This window comes from Chinchilla lanigera, unplaced genomic scaffold (assembly GCF_000276665.1).
Source record: "Chinchilla lanigera isolate Chin_1 unplaced genomic scaffold, ChiLan1.0 scaffold00011, whole genome shotgun sequence".
Classification (NCBI taxonomy): Eukaryota; Metazoa; Chordata; class Mammalia; order Rodentia; family Chinchillidae; genus Chinchilla; species Chinchilla lanigera.
Window position 1 is genome coordinate 21199094 of NW_004955412.1, and position 23798 is coordinate 21222891.

Consider the following 23798-nt stretch of genomic DNA (forward strand, 5'->3'; position numbering starts at 1 on the left):
TTGTTTATTTTCCTGTCTTTGCAGGTAGCTAGCGAGCTTGAAAGGTAAGCAACATATCCAGTATAGAAGGGCATCTTTCAGCCCAACTGGAATAGACAAAATACTAAAAACAATTTATAGAACAAATACATTCATGTATGCATGCATGCATGAATAACTCTGCTTTACCTGCATCTTTATTTATAAAATAAAAAATATGCATACTGGTTCATTTCTCCCAAGGGTCAGGTAGATCTTAACATCAAAGCAACACTGGAAGAAAGTTGATTTGTTAACTTCCGAATACCAACAAAGATGCCCCACCACACATCAGCCTTGAGACAGAGTTCTATTCATTCCCCATCACTCTGTTTTATCTCTGATCACTTGTCCCTTTCCTAAAGTCTCTTTTTTCCAATTGCTGAGACCAGTGGCCCTACCTACCCCTTCCCAAAGAGAGCCCCTTGTCTGTATCCTAGAGTTTGGCCCTTGGCAGCTAGTTCAGGAGCCCAGGGGTGACCCTCTGAAGCTCTTCAGGTTCTCATTAGAGAGCAATATCCAATGTCCTTGTTAGCCTAGAAGCAAGCTCATCAACATGTTGAGCTCTAGTATTTTTTTTTCTCAGCGCCCACAGTATGGTTCTCAGGAGAGGGAGGACTACTTTTCCTCTTAGCTTGTCTCTGACTCTGCCCCCTATAAAACAATAACCCCGCATTAGCTCACTTAAGAAGCATCACCCATTCCTGAGAATGGCTTAGAGCAGAAGCATCACCAGGTTCATTGTTAAGTGTTTTAGTGGCTGGAGTGACTAATTGGATGCATGCTAATTCTTAATATCCCTTTGAAAGAAGGTGGGGAGGCTGCCAGGTAGCTCATTCTGCCATAATAAGACATGTCCTTTAGAATGGTCCCTCAGTTTAGACCTTCTCTGGGAGGAGGAAGGAGAGTAAGCTGTTCTCAAGATATCCCATCAGAAAGCTATCCAAACTGTCTTACCCCCCACACTGACATTTGTGAGTGACTTGACCCGTTGTTAATCAAATGTGTTCATGCACATTATGTCTCCTAATCCAACCCCCGGGAAGTTGATAGCATTGTTATCTCTATTGTCTAGCCAAGAAAATTCAAGTCTAGAGACTTGCCCAAGTCTTACAATTGATAAAAGGCCAAGTCAGGTCTACAACACAGGCTCCCTGACACTCCTGCTTTGGCCAGTTTACCTTTTAAAACATTTTTATATTTTCACATAGAAGCCATGTTGGTGCCACGAGTGCTACTGAGCCAGGTAAGAGTTATAAGCTGCTTTCCTCATCACCAGACAGGGCCAGAAGCCAGGGATGTTGAAGGTACAGAAAGCCAAATGACAGTATTTCTGATTCTCTTGGGCTTGGAAAGAAAATATGATGAGAAAAGAGGGCCCACTGCATTATAAGAGAGAGAGAGAAAGAGAGAGAGAGAAGGGGAAAGGAAGAGGGAAGAAGGAAAAGATTAACCAGCAAACAATTCTGTAAGGACTCTTGAAGATATCCCACATTTGGATATACAAACCACACACCCACACACACACACACACCATGCACAATTGTAGTAGAATGTAATGTGACGAGCGTAGGGTCTGATTGGCTTCCAGCTCTAACATTACTGACTTTGAAGCTATAAGGAAATCACCAGATCTTTCTGTCTCCATTTTTCCCCTGTAAAATGAGGGAATTAATGGTCATCCAAAGACCTCAAAAAGCTCAAAAAAATAAAAAGTTAATCCAGAGACTGGATTAAAGAAGGAAGAGGGGTATATGCACAATGAGAGATGGAAGCAGCCCTGCTGGAGAAGTATTTGAGAAACTCAGATAATGACCTAAGAAATCATATTGAACAAACCCTTCTCCAGCATTCACAGACCCCAGAAGAAAGTTCACATTCTTTTCTGCTTGGGATTTGGTCACCCAGCCCAGTTCCCTCCCTCTTAAGACTGTTCCATCCGCCACCATGCTAATGTGCCCTCCACACTTGGCCAGAGGACTCTCCCAGCTGCCTCTACTTGGTCAGGCTCTATATCTTCCCACCCAAGTTCCTGTGCAGAACCAAGCAACCACCTACAGACAAGCAGGCTGGAGACAGACCAGGGCCTGCTGGCCTCAGCTAGGCCTGACTATGGCATACTGTAGAAAGTGCAGCTGGGAGTGACAAAGCCCCACTTGGGGAGGTCAATGGAGGGTCTAGAGAATGGTAGCAAACCTATGCCACAAGTGTTATTTTTCTTTTTAAAAAATGATGTTAATGTTTGGGTTGCTTTTCTAAACTACAGTTGTTTTTTCTAACTCAGTATTTAGGTTTAATTGCAGTATTGTCACTTTCTGGTAAATCAGTAGGGTTTGAGTAGCAGTTTGGGCACTCGTCTCTAAAAGGTTCACCATCACTGGTCTAGACGAGGCATCACTCTAGAACTACGTTTTTTTGGGGGGTGGGGTACAGGGAATTGAAGTTGGGGCCTTGCGCTTGCCATGTAGGTACTGTGCCACTGAGCTACATTCCCAGCCCTAGAACTAAGATTTTAAAAGGCTCATATAGGGAAAGGGTCAGGCCCACTACACCCACTTTGGTGATCTATGTGAAGGCCATGGGCAAACTTGAGAGTCAGATAGTGAAATAGTTGCACAAAGAAGCTTAACTGAGTCTACAGCCAAAGGGAGATGCAGGCCGAGACTGAAATGCAGAAGCCACGAAGGGCCGGAGAAAGGAGCTTAACACGAAGGAGATGGACAGCGTGCAGCCACAGGTGCCCCGGACATCAATCCAGGTGACTCAGTCAGCAGCCCAAGCCGGAGGCGTGAGGAGCACCACTGGGCCGGAACAGACCGCTTTAGAAACAAGCGGGGGCGGTGAGCTGGGCATGAGGGAAACCGAGGCAGTGACATCAAGCAGGTCCCCGTGAGAAGCTCAGGTGTTCATGGGCCCCGCAGTTACTGTGTTCCCAGGGAATGTGCCCAGGGCAGCTTTGATCCCTGCAGCGCAGAGCATCACAGCAGCAGGCAGCCCTCACAGACCAGCTCTGTGCTCCTCGCTGCCTCTTTAAAATGGACCTACCCCCACCCTGCTCCTTTTTGTGCAACACCCCGGATTTTCTTCAGCCCCCGACTTGCCCAGGACACCCCCCCCCAACACTCCCTTTCTTATGCCAGCTGCTGAGATCAACTGCTCTGCACTCTCTGCCCTGACTCCGCAGAGGGGGAAGTAGCTCCATCCAAGCCCAGAAAGGCAGGAAACTCCCTGTGAAGGTTTCTCTTGTCAACCTAGGTTCCATCCCTGCCTGTGTGACCTGAGGCAATCAAATCACCTCTCTGTGCACTGTGACCCGAGGGAGGTAAGGAGGCCCCCCTCAGTCCCTATATTTTGGGATTCTTACTACCTGTGTGTATCAGCAGGCAGCATCTTCTGCATTCTGGACACCAACCCAAGGAACATTTGATGCAACTGAAATTCAGAGAGGTTAAAAAAATTATCCAAGATTGCACAGCAAGATAGCATCTGATACACTTAGTACCGTACAGTTTGTCTCAGGCTGGGCCCACACTGGGGTAAGAGACTACAGAGGACTATTCTAACACAGAAGCCCGGAGAAGCCCTGTTGGGTCAGCTGTCTAATATAGCTCAGAGTCCCCAAAGCCTAAGCCTTAGTACTGTTTTCCTCCACTATGGAAGAGCTCTCCAAACCTGGCTGTGTCTACGCCTGGGAACTGTTTGCTCACCTGTCTCCCACTTGGAAAAGCACAAGCCATGCAGCTTCCCCACTAGCAACAACTAAGAGGAGGGGACGCCTCCCCACCACACACACACTGTCCTCTGGGGAATTTCAGCCCTGCAAATACACTTCCAGCTCCTCATGCAGAACCTTGATCCTCGCAAGGAGTGACAGGCAAGGGCAAACCGGCCTAGCTCCAACTTCCTGCACAGCAGGCCCCACAGCCAGCCCAGAGCTTGGGGCAGAAGCCTGGGGCTGGGAAATCTTGGCCAGGCCCCCAGGCCTAATTCAGAAGAAAGTTGCCCCCACCAGCTTGGGCCCCAGCTTTCTCCTGTTAATTGAGATAATGACTCAACTTGCTGGACTGCTTCCAGCTTGAAAGGGGCTTTGTGATGCTGGGATGAAAGGAACCTGGGCTGAGTACAAAGGCTGGCTTGGGGGTGGGAGGTTGGCCCCAGGCCTTCCCCAGCCCCAGCTGAGTCACTTCCTCGCTGCTGGCTGGATTTCACCTTGAATCCAGGCATCCCTAACTCTCTCTCTCTCTGGGTCTGTTGTGTGCGTATGTGTATGTATGGAGGCGTCCAAGACAGTCTGAGACACAAGTTCAAATCTCAATTCACCACCAAGGTCCCTAAGCCAGGAGAGGAATGAAGTGCTGCTGTCCTTGCCTCAAAGAGAGGTGCTGTCCCACATCTATGGCTTCATGACACTCCTTTGACATGTCTGAGAGCATGGGAAGCCTCAGCCCTGACCAATCTTCGCTACACTTTAAGAAACTGAGGAACTAAGAGATGCACAGACTTCCTAAGGTCACATAACGCATCTGGGGAGAGCAGATCTCTAGCTTCTTCCCCAGACCTCAGTGGCCCCCTCATTTTTATGTGGCACTCGGACTGTGATCATCACTGTGCTGTGCTTTGGAAGGAAGAAGGACCATGTCTTGGCCTTCGAGGAATTTCTTCCACTGCTGGACTAGTATCTCCTTAGCATCTAGGAGGATCAGTAGGTCTTTTAGATTTAAAAAATAAAAAATAAAAAATAAAAAACCCGGGGGTTGAGCAACAGAATAAAGTCTTGTGAAGGTCAGAGGTAGGAGCTGCTCAGGAAAATGGTTTGTGGAATGACCCCTGCCAAAGACCAAACATTCTCCAGGACATTCTGTCACTGGTCTTCAGTTGGCATCACGAGACTGAGTTCCCCAAACCAGGTTTTGTGGGGTCTCTTGGAGGTGGCTCAGATCTTCTGCTTCCCAAGGAACTAGGGCTCCCATGAAACTTTCAGCCTTGAAGTTAATAGTAAGCCAGGGCTCACTCTGGGACAGGAAGTCATGGGAGACTTCCCACTGAGCAGAGAAGAACCACATGCGGCTAACCAGCCTGAGAGTGACATATGCCAAGGTGGACATCCCTACAGGCAGTGTGTGGGGTCAGGGGAGGAAGGACCAGCCACTTCCAAACACAGAAAGCTACTCACTGCTGCTTTGGGACCCAGACTCTCTCCTTTTCAGTTTTGAGGCCTTGGTCCCCAGTTTGAAGTCCACTATGTCATTCCTTAAACCAGCCAGACCTAGCTAGGTCCGCAATAAACTGCACTTAGTTCCTTCCTCTTCCTCTTGAATGAGTTTTCTCATTCCAGGACACCCACAAAACGGGAAAAACCAGTGTGACCCCCACAAAGTGGGGAGAACCAGTGGGCTGATTGCTTATGTGTGAAGTCTTAAGATAGCCCCTAGCTCATATCAAGCACTTCCACAGTACTTATTCCTGGTACTTCCAAATCTCTGCTTACTAGAAAGCAGTGGGAAGTGGTGTGAACCGTAAAGAGCTCTCCAAAGCAAGGGTGATTAAACCCCAGAACCGCAGCGTGAGGGAGATTGTGTAATACCTTTAAAACGGAGATGATGCTGGCTGATCATCTGTTTGAGGTGGCTTGGGTGGAGTCCGGTCTGGAGGCAGGAGGTTTGCAGCAATGACCTCTCAGGTCCACTTTGGGCTTGGGCAGATCTGAAGGATGCAGGGAGGGTACAGAAGGGAAGAAGAATGTGAGTGGCCCACCAGTTGTTTTTCCTATTTTTCTGGGCACAAGGCTCAGTTCTTCCTGGCACTAGTCCTTGCTGGGGCCCTGGCTCCAGCTTATTAGTTTTAACTGGAGCAATTTCCTTTGAACTCAGTTTGAATTAGCATCACCATGGCGATGGATCAGGGTTTTCACAAGTCGACCTGGTCTTTACCTCTTAAGCAATTAGTTCGAAGGAGAAAAGGAGGAGGAGAAGGAAAAGGAGGAGGGAAGATAAAGAGTAAGGGGAGAAAACAGGGAAGAGGGAGGGGGAGAGGAGGAGGAGAGAAAAAGGAAGATGAAAAGTAATGGAATTGGGGCAAGAGGAAGATGAGAAGGAGATGTGGTTATGAGAACGCTGGAGAGGAGGCAAGAGGAAGTGGATGGTGAAGGGAGAAGACTCAAAAATAAAGGAAGAGTATTCTGTCCATCTCACCAGGCTAAACCCAGGGACCCAGAACACCTGCAAGACTTTCCCTTCCCAGTCCTTCCCGCACTACCACCTACAGGGAGAAGCAAGAGAAGCAAGAGAGAACCGGGTATTCCACCTGCGGCAGCAAGGAAAGAACAGTTTTATCTATTTCTAGAGGGGAATGACGTTGGAGTTTCAATAGGAGGGGCATTAAATCTGTAAGTTGCTTTCAGAAGCATGGAAATTCTGACAGTATTAATTCTTCTCATCCATGAATACAAAATACTTGTCCATTTATTTGGGGCTTCTTTATTTCATCCATGTTTCCTAGTTTTCAATATGCCCTTCTTTTACTTCCTTGGTTAAATGTATTCCAAAGTATTTTTGTAGCTATTACAAAAGGGAGTTTTCTTTAATTTCTCTATATTTCTTTTTCACGTAACTCATTATAAGCACATAGAAATGCTACTAGTTTTTGTGTGCTGATTTTGTATACTGTAACTTTATTGTATTTATTAGCTCATACAATTTTTTGTGGATTCCTTCAGGCTCCTGTATATAAAATTATGTCATCAGAAGTGACAGTTTCGGGGCTGGGGATTTAGCTCAGCAGCACAGCGCCTGCCTGTCAAGTGCAAGGTCATGAGTTCAATTCCCAGTATCGGAAAAAAAAAAAAAAAAAAAAAAAAGAAGTAACAATTTCACTCTTCTTTCCTTATTAGAATGAGTTCTATTTTTCTTCTTTTGCCCGGATGCCCATCCCGTGCACGGTCACCCCCTAGGTGAGATGCCTATTTTCAGCCCTTCTGCAAGGAACAGGTAAGTAAGAGACAACAGCAGGGTCTTGCCAGGTACAGTGATACACATCTGTATGGCAGGCTACTTGGGATGCTGAGGCAGGAAGATCACAAATTTGAGGCCAGCCTGAACAATTTAGTGAGACCTTCTCTCAAAATAAAAAATAAAAAGGGCTGGGATGAAGTTCAGTGGTAGAGTGCCCCTGGGTTCAACACAATACAAAAGAGAAGGGAAGAGAAAAGAAAAAAGAGAAGAGAAGAGAAGAGAAGAGAAGAGAAGAGAAGAGAAGAAAAGAAAGAAAGAAGAAAAGAAAAGAAAAGAAAAGAAAAGAAAAGAAAAGAAAAGAAAAGAAAAGAAAAGAAAAGAAAAGAAAAGAAATAGCAGCTTGGAACCTGAGCACCGAAGAGGTGTGTCAGGCCCCCCTTGCCTTATGACTTTGGGCAAGCCACCAGCCTCTGTAAAATGGCAGTGATGGCTTCTCCCTTGGTTTGAGGCAGGGAAGGTAAAGGAAGAGGGTGGCCACACACAAGATGCCCCATCCCTTCAGAGAGCCAAGGGACAGATCCCACATGCCTCTGTGGGGATGTTGCTAGGCTGCCCGTCAGCTCTGTCACTTCTCTGGGAGCTCAGGAAGACAGCAACTAGGTCTTCATCGCTGTTGAATTCCCAGACTCTAGCAGTGTCTGGCACAAGTTACACAAACATTAGGCATTTTTTCAGATGAATTAATGAATGGATGAACAACTGCTATATTCCAAAAAGAAGATGATAATGGTATCAGAGTAGAGAAAGAGGAACAGCCAATCAGAAGCCACCAGAATTTAATGGAGGGAGGATTTGTCTTCGAGGTTCAGTCCATTCCTACCTCCTCCAGGAAACCCTCCTGGAAGAGTCACTCCCCTTTACACACCTTCCCCCTACACACCTCCCCAGTCACCCCTGTCACCATGCACTGTGATTGCTGATTTTCTCGCACATCTCCCAGCTAGGTGGACCCTCATGGGAGCAGTGACTATGTCTCTGATTGCCCAATTCTTTGCAGACTCCATGCAACAAGTCCACGCTCTGGCAATGTTCATGAACACACTCGTCTAAACCCATCATAGGGCCAGGTCTCTGACTCTCCCAGGCCAATGTAGGTAGCTCCAGGGAAACAGATGTATAAACCATGCAATGCAGCATGCCCAGTGGAAAACAGGCTGCAAGAGGGTGAGGCACAGGGAGCAGTGGCTACAGAGAGCCAGCTTATGTCTGCTGTGTCCAGAGCAGAGAAGAGGTGTCTCCTGACCACCACCCAGCACTCTGGCTGTTGAGAATGTGCAGCCTCCTGGCAGGGGGCCAGGTGGTGGCAGGAAGGCATGCAGACAGAAGGGAGACAGAGCATTCTACCTTCTGCACAGACTGAAAGAAGGGCCCCAGCTTGGAAAATATCACTGTTCCAGGACCAGCATGCTTTCTTTTGGTGCCTATGTGATTTCCTCCTGTCTCTCTGAGTCACACCACACCCACCCAGCAAACCCCCAGCAATGTGATAACCAAGAGAGAAGGCTGGGGGTTCAACTCCAGCCCCGCAATACTCCTAGCTAGGCTGGCGTCATGTTAGGTATTAGCAAGTTGCAAACTGTTTTGAGGTCTCTGTTTCGCTATCTGTGAAGCTCACGTAATGACAGCCCTGGCTTGCTTTCTTCTTGTTAAAAAATTTTTTTTCAAAACAAAACAGGAGAATAATAATAGCTAATACATTGTGTATTGTTATCTTCAAAGTAGTTACTCAGGCTACAGGATAAGGGCATCAAAAATTATCCAAGTGATATGAGCACAAATCTTTCCTTTCAATGAACTAAGAGAAACTAGTAGTATAACTATTTGTATTTTTTTTTCCTTTGCCCTTCCTTCTTTTCTCCTTTCCTCCATCCTAGTTCCTCTTTCCTTTTGAACAATTTCAGCTCATTTCACAATATCTATCGTACATGTTGGATAGTTTCTCACACCAGGGAGACAAGGCGATGTTTACGCATGTGGCCTGCTTTGGTTGTTGTGAGGATTAAGGGAGGTAATGCTTGCACTGCTCCCCAGCCCAGGAAAGAGCTGGTCAGCAATGGCTGTTACCACTTTTCAACCCCTATTGAGGCTTGTTCTCCCCACAAATAAAATGAAGTAAATTCTTTTCTTTGTTTTTTTTTTTGTTGTTGTTGTTGCTGTTTTTTTAGACAGGATCTTGTTATGTAGTTCTGGCTAGTTTTGAACTCACGATGTAGCCCAGGCTGGTCTCGAACTCGAAGCAAGCCTCCTGCCTCAGCCTCCCAAGTGCTGGGATAACAGCCCATGCACCACCACCCCTGGCTGTAAATCCTTTCTTTACCCCCACATTTCATCCATCCTTCTACCTCCAAATAAGTGGTCTTCCTTTCTCTTCTGAATATCTCTACACATGCGATGTCACTGTCTCCATTTGCCATAAGAATGCCCTCTGCTTGTCGCTGTCTTACCCCGTTTCTCCCCTTCAGCTCTTTTTCCATTTCTCCCTTTGCTTTTCTAACAGCTCTTGCAAGCCCTCACCCCTTCTTCCCCTGCCTCTTTCCCCCAGTCCTGCCTTTCGCCTTACTGTGGCTCCTTCCCTCCCCTTTCCTCCTCTGCTGCTTGTTATAAAAAAGAAATCTTTCTAAATACTTATGCCAAAAATGCACTCATCCCCCAAGGACCCCAGTCCAGCACAAAGGGCTGGTTCTTTCGGGCTGCTGCATGTGGCCTCCTTCTTGCCCACTGCCTTTGATTCGTGGCCTCATTCACATGACTGGAAGGGCTAACAAGGCATTTTCCCATGTGGCTGGGCAGGGAGGAGGCTGAGGGCTGAGGGCTGAGGGCCGAGGGCTGGAGGAAGAGACAAGCAGCCTAGAATCTTCCCAAAGTTTGGCTCATCCACAGGCAGAAAAACAAACTGCTTACTGATCTCATGAATAACTCCTTGGAGCCTAAAAGATTCCATCAGATTTACAGAAGAGATACAGGATAGAAGGACAGGCATGTTGGTGTACTTCTGTAATCCCAGTCTTCAGGAGGCTGAGAGAGAAGGATACAGGATAGAAGGACAGGCATGTTGGTGTACTTCTGTAATCCCAGTCTTCAGGAGGCTGAGAGAGAAGGATACAGGATAGAAGGACAGGCATGTTGGTGTACTTCTGTAATCCCAGTCTTCAGGAGGCTGAGACAGGAGGATCCTGAGTTCAAGGCCAGCCTGAGCTACACGATGAGACACTATCTCAAAAAGAAAAAAGATACAGCCTGGAAATCAGGAAGATTGTGGCATGGCCCTGTTGCAGAAGGGTGGGTCTCAAGGACACAGAGATGTGGCCTTCTTTCTGGACTGGGATCTCTGGCTTGTAGCCAGAGGAAAGGCTCTGTGATCCCAGAGAGACCCTCTGGAGGGAACGGCCCCTGGGATTCAGAGGGAGCCCAGTGCTCCTTGTGCTTGGGCCTCCTCCTGCCCCCACAACCTGCCTTGTGCTTGCTCTCTGACCAAGTTCCTGGGCCATGGGAGCACTGACCTGCACTACGTGCAGCTCCTCCCCTCGCAAGCTCAGATGACCTTGCTCTAGTTGAGTCCAGAGGAAAACAACCCTAGGGGCTGGGGGAAGGGAGCCGAGGCCAAGGAGAGGTGCAGTCACAGCCTCCAGTCCATGGTGCAGAGCAGCCTTGTTGTGGGGCTGGAGGACAGGTGCCCAGGCCAAAGGACAGCTCTGCCTTGAGGCTGCAGAATTGCCCAGTTGCATCACCGAGGTGGTGGTGAAGGCCTCAGCCTTAGCTTTTCCTATGTCCTCATCTTCTAAATTTCCTAGTGCCTCCCATAAATGTTTTCTCATCAGCCTTCGTCCCCTGCCCCACCCAACAGCAGCTGGGCTGCTGGAACCCAGTGGTGTTTCCGAGTTAATAAAAAACTCCTGTACTTTGCTCCTGAAATGAAGCCATCATTCCTTTGTCCTGGGGCATTGGGGTCAGCTTACCTTTACCTAGTTTAAACTGTGTTTAGAAGAGTAAAAGGGATCCGGGCGTGGTGGCACATGCCTGTGATCCCAGCACTTGGGAGGCTGAGGCAGAAGGATCGCCGTGAGTTCAAGGCCAACCTGGGCTTTATAGTGAGTTCAAGGCCAGACTGAACTACATATCTCAAAAAAGAGAAGAGTAAAACGGGAGAATAGGAGAAGGGAAGGGAATTAACATCTATTAGCAGCTTCTGCTAAATAGCAGGCCCAGGACTAGGCGCTGGGCAGATCCTCCCAGCTATCCCATGGGGGTCTCCATTTTGCATTTAGGAAACTGAGATGCAAAGCTGTAAGGAACCCTGCCCCAGAGCTCACATGTGAGAGATGAGGGATGGAGAACACTTTGAGGACTCCAACAGAGTTCTGAAGGTGTTCGTGTGTAAGTTAGAAGATCCCACGCTTGTCCATTGAACATGGACAGAAAGCGAAGAAGAGCAGTGAGGGTACAGTTCAGAAAGAAGGGGTGGGGAGAGCTGCAGGGAGACAGGCTCAGCAGCCAGCCTGGTGCTTAGCCAGAGGGACAGCCCCGAGAGGATTGGGAACCAAAGAGTGGAAATTCTTTGGGCTTGGAGGCCACCCCCAGGCAGCCTGTGTGAGCACGGAGTGTTTTGAAGAGCAGCCCCCAACTGCCCCAGAGCCTGGGAGAATCCTGGGCTGGACTGAGATGTGGGAGTTTGGGATCCATTTCTGGAGAAGCCAAGGACAAAGGACTCCCCGTGTGAGCCAGAAAGGGGGAGCTTAGGCAGCCCACCCCTGTCCGTGTCCCCACCCCTAATACCTCCTCTCCTCAGTCTCAGCTTCCCACCACTGGGCATCCCACAGCAGCCCTGAAAGTGACCCCTTTTGCCCCCTTTCACTTTCTCCCTTCTATGCCTGTCCGGTCCCCTGGGGAGCAAATCCCAACCCTGAACTAGAAGCTTCTTCACAGGAATCTGGGCTGCCTGGGGCTGAGAGGATAAGAACAGGCCTGAAAGAAGGTGGCAGAGGAGAGGTCGGCAACTGGGGACCTGGGAGACTCATGAGTTCCTGGTGGGAGAGGGGGAAGCTGAAGAGCTGAGTGTCCCAGAAACTGTGAGGTTTTTAGAAAGATGTGGGGTGCAGGAACAGAAGAAGGAGAAGCGGCAGATGAGGCTGGGGGACCTACAGCGAGGCACATGGCGGGGCTGAGGAGCAGGAACGGGCATGACGGGGAAGAACAGGGACCTTCCCAGGCTGGGGAGTACCCACGTCTCCCAGGGGAGGGCAGGCCTTGCCTGAGGTTGGGTGATGGGGCCCTGACTGGCTCGAGATGAGATTCTGTAGGTGTTTGGAAGTGAATCACGCCTTTTTGTGTGTCGCATGTTTCTGTGTGGGTGTGCTGAGTCAGCGTGCGCTGTCTTGCCAGTCTGAGGCTGTGGGTGTTACTTGTGGGTGACAAGTCCAAGGGTGCTGTCCCTGTGCACCACGAGGGGCCCCCAGGGCCAGAGGAGCCATGCTTGCCCGTGCTGGTGTGCCTGTGTATTGTGTGTCCTTCTCTGTGTCGCGTGGCCCCTGTCTGTGCCTCAGCGTGGCCTGCTGGAATGAGGGGTGCGTCTGCATGTGTAGGTGTGTGCACACGGGGACGGCACTCTGTAGAAACAAGACCCAGCTCTGCTATGACATCCTGCAGAGATGGCTGCGCACATCTGAGGAGGAACGCGATTAGAGCAGCACGCTCCCAATTCCAGCGAAATCCAGGTCCTGGGTTTCCAGCTCCCCCAGCTAAACTGCGCACAGATGTGTGGGGCTTTGCTACAGCCATAAACAGACCTCCCAGGATTTTTCCAGAGGAAATGCAGAAATATTCTGGTGTCTGCTCTGAGTAGTAAGAAAGAGAGTGGGGATGGGACTGCAAACCTGAGAGCCCCTCCAAAGGGCAGCAGAGGGGGAAGGGCTTTGATGGCTTCCAGCTGTGGAGGCCTCAGGAGGACCTAGCCACCAGCTGGAAGGGAGAGGGCCCAGCTGCCAGGGACACCAGGCCCCTGGAGCCCAGGCCACCCCCTGCTCCACCTTTCCCTGCATAGCTCAGGCTGCACACCATGGACAGACATCCCAGAGATCCTGCCCTGTCCCTCACACACCCACACACGGCCTGCACTACCCAAGCCGCCAGCCTCCGCACATCACTGTCACACTGACACACACACTTGCCCTCTCACATCCTGTGCCCACAGCTCAGAATCACAGTCACAGACACCACAAACACCCTCACAAAAATCACTAGCCTTCCCACAAGCACAAGGATCCCACAGAGCCGTCTCTCTCTACACCCCATCAAAGTACAGATCCCAGGACTTCCCCACCCAGCCCTCACATTTCCAGACCTTTCTAAGCCACAGAATAGGCATGATATTGTTCTCAGGTTCCATATCAAAGCAAACTGTTTAAAAGTCCAGAGAAATTTCACACATTCTTATCCTAGATCACCCAGGTTACTTCAACCACCCATCACCGCCTCACCTGGAGCAGGGAGATGGACTCTCCTATTGAACTGTACCCCTTCCTCCACCCTCACCAGAGATAGAAGCAACTCTCTCTGCAGCGAATGACCCTGGGACTCAGCTCTGGCGGCTCTTTGTCTTTGGTGTAAAAGAGGTCCTTGCATCTGTGTCTGGCAAACTCATTGAGCAGTTGATCTGTGCCAGCCGGGCATGTGCCAGGCCAGCAGGAGGATTGGGCTGAAAGAAAAGCTTGTTGGACCTTAGGAGCTCCCAGCTCAGCAGCAGAGATGGGACTCAACCTGCTCTAGCAGCCACTCCATGCCCTTCAAGGAAAGGAGGCAATGTGCGCTGGGGTCCAGCAGCAGGTGAGAATACTCAGCCCAGGAAATGAGGTGGGAGGACTTCCTAGAGGAGGTGACTTGTGGCAGGCCCTAAGCAGTGGGCAACAGTTACCCATGCAGGTCATGGGGGACAGTAATGAATTGGACCGCTCTCCTGCCCTCCAGAACACCCAGGCACATCACCCTGTTCTACTGTATTCAAGTACATCTCACTTTATTTTGTGTATTTAAATATCTGTTTTTATCTAGAATTTAGCTTATGCTAAATGACAGTGAAGGCCTCAAGTGTCTTGTCCATTGCACTTAGTGGCTGTGTCTCCAGCTCTTACAAAGAGTCCAGGGCTCCCTTAATGGAGGCAGGAAAGGAGAGGGAAGGACAGAAAGGAAGGAAAGAGAGAAGGGAAAAGGAAGAAAAAGATGAGAAGGAAGTGAAGGAGAAATCTTCCTGTGCCAAAGCATGGGGACATGGCATGGTATGGACATCCAGCAAGCAGGAGTAAGATAGTGGTGGCCCTGAAGGTCAGGCTGAGGAAGGTAGGCTTCATATTCGGCAATAGAGAGCCATCGGTGTACAAGCTGAGCAGTGATGTGTACAGACCAGTGGGCCCTTGGCCTAGCCAATTAGCAGGCAAACTCACCTTAACCATGAGACATGTAGGTCTTAGATATAGCCATTTGATGGGTAAACCCAATGTAATAACAGGATTAGACTCTATGACTTTTAGCATTGAAGTCTCTACAATTTTAGGACCTATTATAGCTTACATTACAGGGGTGGGGACAAATAAAAACTTAGATAAACAGGAAGAGTTCAGATCTCTCCATAGCTTCATCCTCAGACCAACCAGCAGGAACCAGTCCCAGATAGAAACAGGTTACAATGCAAAATCTTGTCTTGGAGAAAACACATATATACAAAGAAGCCATCTCACTGCCTTTTTCTAAAGTACACATAAAGAGTGAGGTCTAATCTTTGTAAAAGGGAAGCAGCTATTCACTTATCCCCTCCTCGGAGCCTCCTTTGCCCTCTCAGAGTGTGAACCTAGGCAATGCCCACTTCTCACCCTCATTAGAGAGTAGCTCACTTGGCTTTAGGGCCAAAGAGCTGGGTGGCATTAGCAGGTGGTGGGGGACAGGCAGGAGTGAGAATGTTTTTGTGAGCACTTGTCCACTTCCCAAAGCCAGGCAGAAAAAATGCTATGGGGATGTTTCATTGTAAGTTGGGAGGGCTTCTGTCTTAGCAAAAGGTATCCAGGAAGGTCCAGGGTACAGTCAGGAGCTGGAAGGTTTTGTTCAAGTTTTCAGCAGGGCTGTCATGGATGTTGCAAGCTCACTGATAAGGAACCCACCATCTCATCTGGAGCCATTTCACAACTTTCCAGGAGCCTGCAGCTTCAGCCTTCCTGGGTGAGGATGCCCTGCCTGCAGAGCACCAGCCCTAGGCTCTCTTCTTGACCCACAGAGACACATCTGGAGCAAGGCATCTGGCTGGAGAGAGAGCATGGTGGGTGTGGGCTTAAGCCTTGGACTCTGATCTGCAGCCCAACCTTGGCCACTGGGCAGTTCTGTCTCATGGGCCACTCCCACTTTCTGTACCGCTGTCTCCTCATCTGCAACATGCAGAAATCATGGCCAGTCAGCCTACATCAGAGGGATACTGTTGGGACTGAAAGAAAGGGCGATGGAAGGGGTGTGAGCTGCACACCTGGGGACGATAAGGCCATTCCCTCCTTTTGATGGCACATAGTGTGGCAGCAGGAAGGACTAGAAAGGTACTGTTCCCAGGATTAATTAGGACGCTCTTGCTTCTGAACAACTGCTGAGGGCCTGAGTCCCAACCTCACCCCTCACCATCTAGGTGACGGTGAAGCAGACATCTCAGCCCCTCTGGACCTTCATTGCCTTTGAACTGGGAGGAGAAGGGAGTTGGTGCTCACTGATTACTAAGGTGCTTTCAAGCTCTGCATTTGTTCCCTAGGGCCTGAATCCTCCTCTGTCCCATCTCCCAGCTGAGGGGAGACCAGGGAAGAGGAAGGCAGGCTCCCGGTGATCAATGCGGCTGCTGGCTAGTAGCTGAGGATGACTGCAGGTGGGGACAGAGGGACAGCGGACTCCCTAAGTGCCAGGGACAGCAAAGGTCCAAATTTCACTTGCAATTGCTTCTTACCTGAATGGGAAGAAATGGAGGCTGGAAGCTGTGGTGTCAATGGAGGCTGCTCGGAATTCACATTGCACATCCATTATTCACCTCTTCATTTTCATTCATTCATCTGCCTACACCACAAGCACTGTAGGAGCCACTACTACGTGGCAGACACTGTCCTGAGCATTGAGGATATAGTCATGAGGCATTCACAGCCTCGTGGGAGTTGACAAAAGAAGGAAACAGATGGTTCCCACACAGCCTGAGAAGTGCTGGGGCAGCAGCGACAGTGGGTGCTATGGGAGTACCGGGTGCTGCCAGGGGGCGTGGAGGAGGGCCCGCAACCAGTCAAACAGGGCAGCTCCCACCTAAGACATGGCAGCCAGCTCGCTGAGATGATGGGAAAATGTCAAAACTGCTTGGTCCCCAACAGCTTAGAGGGTGGTAAGAACAAAATACCCCAGAGAAAGGTTACTGGGTGGGATAATTAATGTTTTGCTAAGGAGGAAAATATTAGTGTGTGTTGCTCAACATGCAAACACCTCAACTAACAAAACGGCTGGGAGAAAACAAGTAGAACTGACTGTGGGATTTTTCTCCTGAAGATTAAAAAGAAGAAGAAGAGATGAGGAAAAAGACAGTAGTCACAAACATACCTCCTCCCGAGGCTGAAAGAACATTCTCCACCAGGTGGGAAACGGAAGCCCAGCTTAAAAAAGAGGCTTACGGCTGCTCCCTTCAGCATGATCATTGTCCTGGCAGACAGACCCAACCACCACACCTATCCTCAGGGTCATCCTGGTCACAACGCTACCAGGGGAGTTTCTGCATATGCTGGTTCAGCATTTTGAGGGAGAAGAGATTTCTTTTTTCTTATTATGGCGCTAGGGTTAAACCTGGGCCTCAAGCATGCTGGGCAAGCACTCTACCAATAAACTCCCCCTGCCAGCCCTGGGACAAGAGACTTCTGATTGGCTGGGGTACACTTAGCAGGTGTGACTTCTAGGAACCTGCCTCCTCCCCAGAGTTTCATCTTCTCAAGCAGAGCTGCGTGTCTCCAGCTTGTGTCCCCAATGGAAGAGACAGCTTAATTTGAGGAGGTGAAAGAAATTCTTCTCATGTGAACTATAAATATGTTTTCAGAAACTTCAGGTGACAGGGCAAACCCTAAATAAATACTTTTCCCATTGATGTCAAAGCCTACTAAGAATTTCCAATTAGTGCTGAGTCCACCAGAACCATGGTGGTGACTGCCCTCTTCCCCAGATGCCATTCTAGGGACATTGCCCCATCCACAGGAGGACTCTAGCATGAGAATTTGGACACATCAGGGGTAGATTTGGGCTGGGTCTCCAGAGACGAAACTTCAGGAAGAGCCTTCTTCCCATTAGTCTCCAGAGTGCTGTGGGCCAGGGTGTGAGGGAGAAGCTCTAGGCAGACTTATGGTGACAGCAGCAGTCTGCTGACCTTAAACTTGTTCTTATTACTACCAGATCGGGCCCAGAGTCCAAGCAAGTCCTGTCTTCATCTGCATGGGGAACAGATGTAGCATCAGATAGCCAGAGAAGTCCTGGACTCCCCTATCCTACACTGGGACAAGATTGAGCCTTGGTCTTGCCAGCCAATTTGGGGAGGGTGACCCTCTCATTTATGTCCAGCGGCTACCCAGAGCCAGCAGTCCCCACCATATAGGGACTGTCAGGGAGTTTGGGTTTGCCACTGTGGCTGTCACTGGCAGAGACTGGTGCTGTTTGTGGCTCTGGCTTTGAGATCTGTGGTCATCCTGAGGTCTTCCTCTACGCGAGCTGACTGCTGCCTCCTTGGTCATCAATGAATGTCACATATGACCACCATTCTCCCCCTTACTTACCCTTATTTGCACACTAGGTGCAAGCCCCTTTCTCATGGGTGCTTATACATCCTCTTGAACACAACCAGCAACTCTTTGGCCAGCCAGCTCTTTCACAGTGTAGACCCCACCAGTCAGGTCATTCCACAGAATGGATGCTGACCAGGACATACACTCTCAGAGTGAAAGTGAACCTGGATTAGAGTCCCAGCTTTGCCAGAGATACTTAACCTTAACATTTCCTGTAGACTTTCCCCAGTAAAATAGCAAATGTGCTTACTGCAGAGATTTGTGATATTAAATGAGACCATCTTAAAAAATAAGCAAACAAAAAAGCCTCCAATTTAGCTCCTTTCTCCTTCTGTCTTAGGTCAGAGATCTAGAAACAGACTCTGAAGAGATTTGATGCATTCACTGGGGTGAGCTTGGGATGAACCCCTGTAGGGGAATAGAGGGAGCAAGCTTAGGCTGAGGGAGATATGGGACCACTGTACTGTTACAACCAAGGCTGCAGCCAGTCCCATGTGAGCTAGAGCTCTGGGCTAGGGTGGCCCCGCAGAGATGTCTCACATTAAGACAATGGACTGGGCCTTTGCTTCCCACATCAGCCTGTCACTGGATATAGGCTGTCCCCAAACTCAAGAGGGGCACAACCTTGAGCAATGTAGCTCCCTTCCACTGATGGCCATGCTGAGGGACAGAGTTCGGCCCTCCCAGCCATTGCTGTATAGCCAAGACATTGAGTAGATCCATCCTTAAGGATGGGCTGGGGCATGAACCCAGGCATCCACTACAACCTCTCATCTCTCTCTCGATGCTAAACCCAATAGCAGTTTCCAAGAAGGGAGCTAAAATTACTTTAGCAGAGACCAACTGGGAATGGGGAGGCTGATGTTCCGTTCAGGCCAAACTATTAACCTACGTGGGCTGACTTGGACACATCTTTTCATTTCTTCGGCTTTCAGCTATTCTGGTTTTGTTTGTTTGTGGTACTGGAGATTGAACCAGGGCCTTGCACATGCCAGGGAACCCTCTACTTGAGCTACAACCTCAACCCTCTTTGAGACAGGCTGGCCTCAAACTTGCCATTTTCCTGCTTCCTGCTTCAGGTGGGACTACAGGTGGGTGGTGCCACTGTGCCCAGCTTCATTTTAAAACACAGTAAAGGTCTGGGGATGTAGCTCAGTGATGCAGCACCTGCCTGGCAAGCACAAGGTCTTGAGTTCGATTCCTGGGATCCACCAAAAATAAAATACAGTAATACCAGGGCATAATTTGTTCCAGAAACATGCTTGTAATTCAAATCACTTGTATATCAAAGTGAATTTCCCCACAAGAAATAATGGAAACTCAGGTGATTCATTCCACAGCCCCAAAATACTTATATAAAAATGATTATAATACCATAATATAATACAAAATAATGAAGAAAGTACAAAGTATAAAGGAAAATAACTGAATTGATCTGCACTTACCTTTGAAAACCGTGGCTGGTGTGAGAGACACAAGAGAGAGGAGGATTATCGTTAGGATGATTTTCACTATCACTAGTGGAATCATTGCTATTTATTATCTCAATGGAATCTTTTTCTTTTTGTGCAACTTTAACAAGGAACCTACCCAATGACACTTGCTTTTGCTTCCTGTTAAGGATTTCACAGAAATGTGGTACTGCACTGTCATTACACAAATTCACTGCTCACACTGCTACCGCCTTATTTGGGTGGTGATTTCTACAAAATTTTGCAGTTTCCCACATTTTACACATCTCCCTAATCTCATTTGAAGTGAGGGATTCCTCTATCTTTTCCTCATCCTCCTCCTGCAGATGAGATCCCTCCATAACCTCTTACTTTTCAGAGACAATCACCCACGATCCTGCAGATTGAGAGACAGAGACAGAGACAGAGAAGAACAACTGGCTCAGTTGTGATCATGACATTCAGTATCATGTATTATTAGTATTGCAAGACATTTCTCATTTATCAAGTTAAAATTTATTAGAAATGTTTGCTCATTTGCAGAACAAGTTACTCACAATCCAAAGCGTTACTGTAGGTTCTAATAACTTCCCCACCTTCCCTGTGGGACTGTGGGGAAGGCAACATGCCCTAATGCGAACTGTGAAGCGCTTGAAAACCTATGGCATGGTATACAGGTATACAGGATAACCACACACTGTAATGTCTGTGTCTGTCTGAGTCCCCTCTACTCTTTTCTGTGCCTTTTGAGTTCACTCCTTCCTGTAGGGCTGCGTCCCGTTGTCAGCTGAGGAAAATAGGTCACCTTGGACAGGGCCCCCCGCCCCCAGGGCACTAGACCATTCTGCTCTGAGGTCTAGTGAGAACTGCTGCATGCAAGAAGGTTAGGGATGTGGGCAGCAGGGCCTGGAGCCCTGGGTCACTGCCCTTTGAGGGTAATGGCTTTCACAAGAGCTGAAGTGTGTTGAGCACAGGACAAGAGATGGCAGATCGGTCATGCTAGAGTGCTCCCTTCGAGTGTGACATTTGTTGGCTCTCCAAGTGGTTTCCTGGCCTGCTCCCCACCCTACCCCTTCTCTTGCCCCTCAGCTGCTACAGTCATCCATCATCAGCCTCCTCCCTAGGAGCGAGCCACCCCTTGGAAGCATCCGTTAAATTGGCAGGACCTCCTCTACCCGCTTGTGTGTCCATCTGGCCCTCCACAGAGGTAAATCATGCTTTCCTCTTCATTCGCAGCTTTCAGGGGATCATTTCTAGGTGTTTTAAAGCCCGGTTTTATTGCCTTTCCTTTCAACTGATTGTGCTAGGCTCTTGTCACAAGCACTAGGGAACAAAGCCTGTTATTCCCCGGCTGAATCCTAGACCATGTCACCCAATTAAGTGTCTGTCTTTTCCCCTCCTCACTCCCTTTTTCTTTAAGCATTTTCGGTGGGGAAGAAAAACAATGGCCCTAGACGGAGACTGAATTTCTAATACAGAACCCTTGATGGTGGGGGTCTCCAAACGTGGCTATGCTAGAAAATGCCTAGGGAGCTTGTTAAACACACAGATGGCTGTGCCACCTCTAGGAATCCATATTTCACCCTGCTTTGGCCACCAGCCTTTGCATAGCTATGAATGACGGCCCCTGAGGGGCCCGGTTGTCTTAGACGTCTGCACACTGACATCTTAGAGCCGGCTTGAGCCAGAAGCTTGTTGCAGCCAAAAGTCTATAGCAATGGAGAAAGGAAAGCCTGAATTCTGGCAGGGTCTAGGATGATGGCTTCCAAAGCGCAGCCCAGAACTGCAGCATGAGCTTCACTGGGACTTTAGGAAATGCAGATTCTTGGTCCCCATCTCAAACCTACTGACACAGGGCGCTCATATGTGCTTTCACAAGCCTGCAGGTGACTCTTATGACATTAAAACTTAAGGGCTGCCAGTGGAGCTACAGGAACCTTCCACCCTCAGGATAGCATGGTTATCACTCTCCTCGGAATGGGGCGGCCCCTGATGCCACTGCTTTCAGGGCCAGAGAGCAAAAGTGGGGGCAGCCTCTTAGCCTGTGTCTGAGGCTCCTAGTAGAGGCTTGATCAAGGTCTCTTAGCACATTAGTGGCTGACTCCAGACTCTGGCAGAAAGGAGTTGATCTGAAAGAAAATCTCTGCTCTGGGGCTGCCAGGGTTTGTGCATTCATTCAGTCATTCAACAAACAGCACTACTGTCTGTCAGGCACTGCTGGTCTTTGTACTCGGGGTTTCAGACCAAGCTGAGGTGATAGGGATAAACTTTCCGTTCTTCTGTTGGAAGAAAACTGAAGCGTCCTAAAGCAAAGTTGCTCTCACAAGATCCGCAGCTGGGAAGCAATGTAGCAGTGTCAGAGGAGAATCCAGAGAACCAGCTCTAAGCTCAGAGTTAGACCCTGCTGGCTCATTGCTCCCCCGGAAAACTGACAAAGCCCTAATGGCCAGAGCCAATGGCTCCTCTTGTTCCTGGGAAAGCTCACGAACAGTGAGTGATGCGGACCATTCCCTAGGGACACAAGCCAACTCTTGTCCCAAATGCCAGCCTCCAACCAAGACAGAGTAGAGAAACAGCAGGGGACAATCAGCTACAAAGAGGACTCTAGCTGTGCCCCCCAGTGCATTAGGCTCTGGAGCCTGCCTCCGAGCCCCTGCCCTCCCCCAGCCCTTAGCCCCCCAGTTCAGCTGGCCTTGGGCAGGGAGGGCCCCGCCATTCGTTCCAGACACCACGTCTCCTCTATTTATGGGTTTTTTCTTTGCTTCTGCGGCTCTCCCTGGATGAATGCCCCCTTCCCCTGGATTTATAGCATCCTCCCTCGGTGGGGTTGATGTCACTTTAATGAGAGTTACAGCTGCCTTCCACTGCGACTGCTGCATTCCAATTTACTGCCTGGCCTCCAGGAGCCCAGCAGGGCTGCTCCCTGGCAGGGAGGGGTGCTGCGCTCCCTGGCCTGGGATCAGGAGATGCCAGATCACTGCAGTCTCTCATCAGCCTGCTCAGACACCCTGCCCCCGCGGTGGGTCTGGAGTGCAAGAACAGGACACTGAGAATGGAGACAACAGGGAGAGGGGGTCCTTGTGCAAATGTAACCCTGTAGGTTTGGGAAAAGAAAATTCAAAGCTTTCCCAACTGACCCCTCACCCCACCGCCACCGCCCACCCCTGTGAGAATCAAAGTCCTGCAGTGGAATGGAGCGGGAAGAGGAAGGTGGGGCATTCACAGAAAGCCTGTTGTTCGCTAGTTGAATCCAGATGTGGCGGCAGGAGGGCCGTGATGGGAGGGTACTGGAGAGCGGAGGGGAAAGAGGAGGGGAATTAAAAACACAGAACTGCTGCAGGAGCCACAGAGATATCCCAAATGCCTTCTACTTTTCAGGGCCCTCTCCTCTGGACCTCAAAGTATTACCCCAGACTGACCTCCATCATCTCTAGCTCATAAATCCAAGGCCGTATTGCCGCTAGACGAAGCTCATGTGGAAAGACTGCAGCCATTTGTAGGATGCTTATTAGGGGCCCCAGCTGTGCTGCCAAGCCCAAGGCTGTGTGGATTTTCTTCTGCCACAGGCCGAGTCGTGGAAGTTGATGCTTGGCCTGGGCCAAGAGACGGAGGTGTGGTGTGGGGAGGCTGGGGAGTTGCACATAGTGCTTTACTTGATTCTCATGACAACCCTACAGGATGGGAATCATTACAACATTAAACAGTAAGTCTTGGAGGCGAGTTAAGCAGCAGCCCAAGGCCATATGATGGGAAAGCAGCACTCACAGCTCAGACCTGGCCTGTGTGACCCACAGCCTTTACCATATCACCCATTTTGGAGCTTCTACGCTTGCTGACCTGTAAGCAAGCCCAGCGTTTGCTCAGAGTGGCCCCACAGTCATGTGAAAGACAGGCCCCTGGAAGCAAGCCGTTGGCCGTGTGTTCAGGATGGCCCAGCCAGCTTATACCCCATCCCTTCCTTGGAAGTAGGAGGAGTCTGTGGTGAAGGAGACACTGTTGCCCAGGAGGGCACAGGGTGAAGGGTTTCCCAGAGACTGGGACATGGGAAAGGGAATGGCCTGTGCCTGCCCCATTCTGTTCCCACTGCCTCATTCTCCAGGAACAAGAAGGCCATGGTCAGGTTCAAAGTCACAGCTGGGAAAGAAAGCAAAGGTTGCAGTAGTGTGGATATCTGAGCTGCCAGCAACTCTGCTGGATCCAACATGGAAGCAGACACGTGGTCCTGGGAAGAGGGTCAATGCCCGGGAAGGACTGTGTGGCACAACAGGCTCTCGAGGGTAGCAATTCAGGCTTTGGAGTCAAAGGAACTAGAGGTAGCCCAAATTCTGCCACATTCAGGGGTCACCTTGCCCAAAGCCTGTGCCTCACTTCCGCATCTGTAAAAGAAGGGAATTAATAATTCCCACCAGCTGCAGTCAGGCGGGAATGAGGTATGATGTATTTAAAACACTCTGGCCAGTACCTGCTGTGGAGGGAGCCTTGAGAAATGTCAGCTGTTACTA

General features: G+C 49.5%; 1 long non-coding RNA gene across 1 annotated transcript in view; it reads right to left on the reverse strand.

The window, feature by feature from the left end:
* Window positions 1–19363, reverse strand: part of LOC106147866 — a 28194-nt gene extending 8831 nt beyond the window's left edge. Inside the window, exons 1-3 of the long non-coding RNA XR_001232870.1 lie at window positions 19291–19363; window positions 5603–5721; window positions 3386–3450 (exon numbers count right to left, since the gene is read on the reverse strand). This is a non-coding gene — a long non-coding RNA (uncharacterized LOC106147866). The remainder of the gene's footprint in view (window positions 1–3385; window positions 3451–5602; window positions 5722–19290) is intronic.
* Between the last annotated feature and the right edge of the window lie 4435 nt (window positions 19364–23798).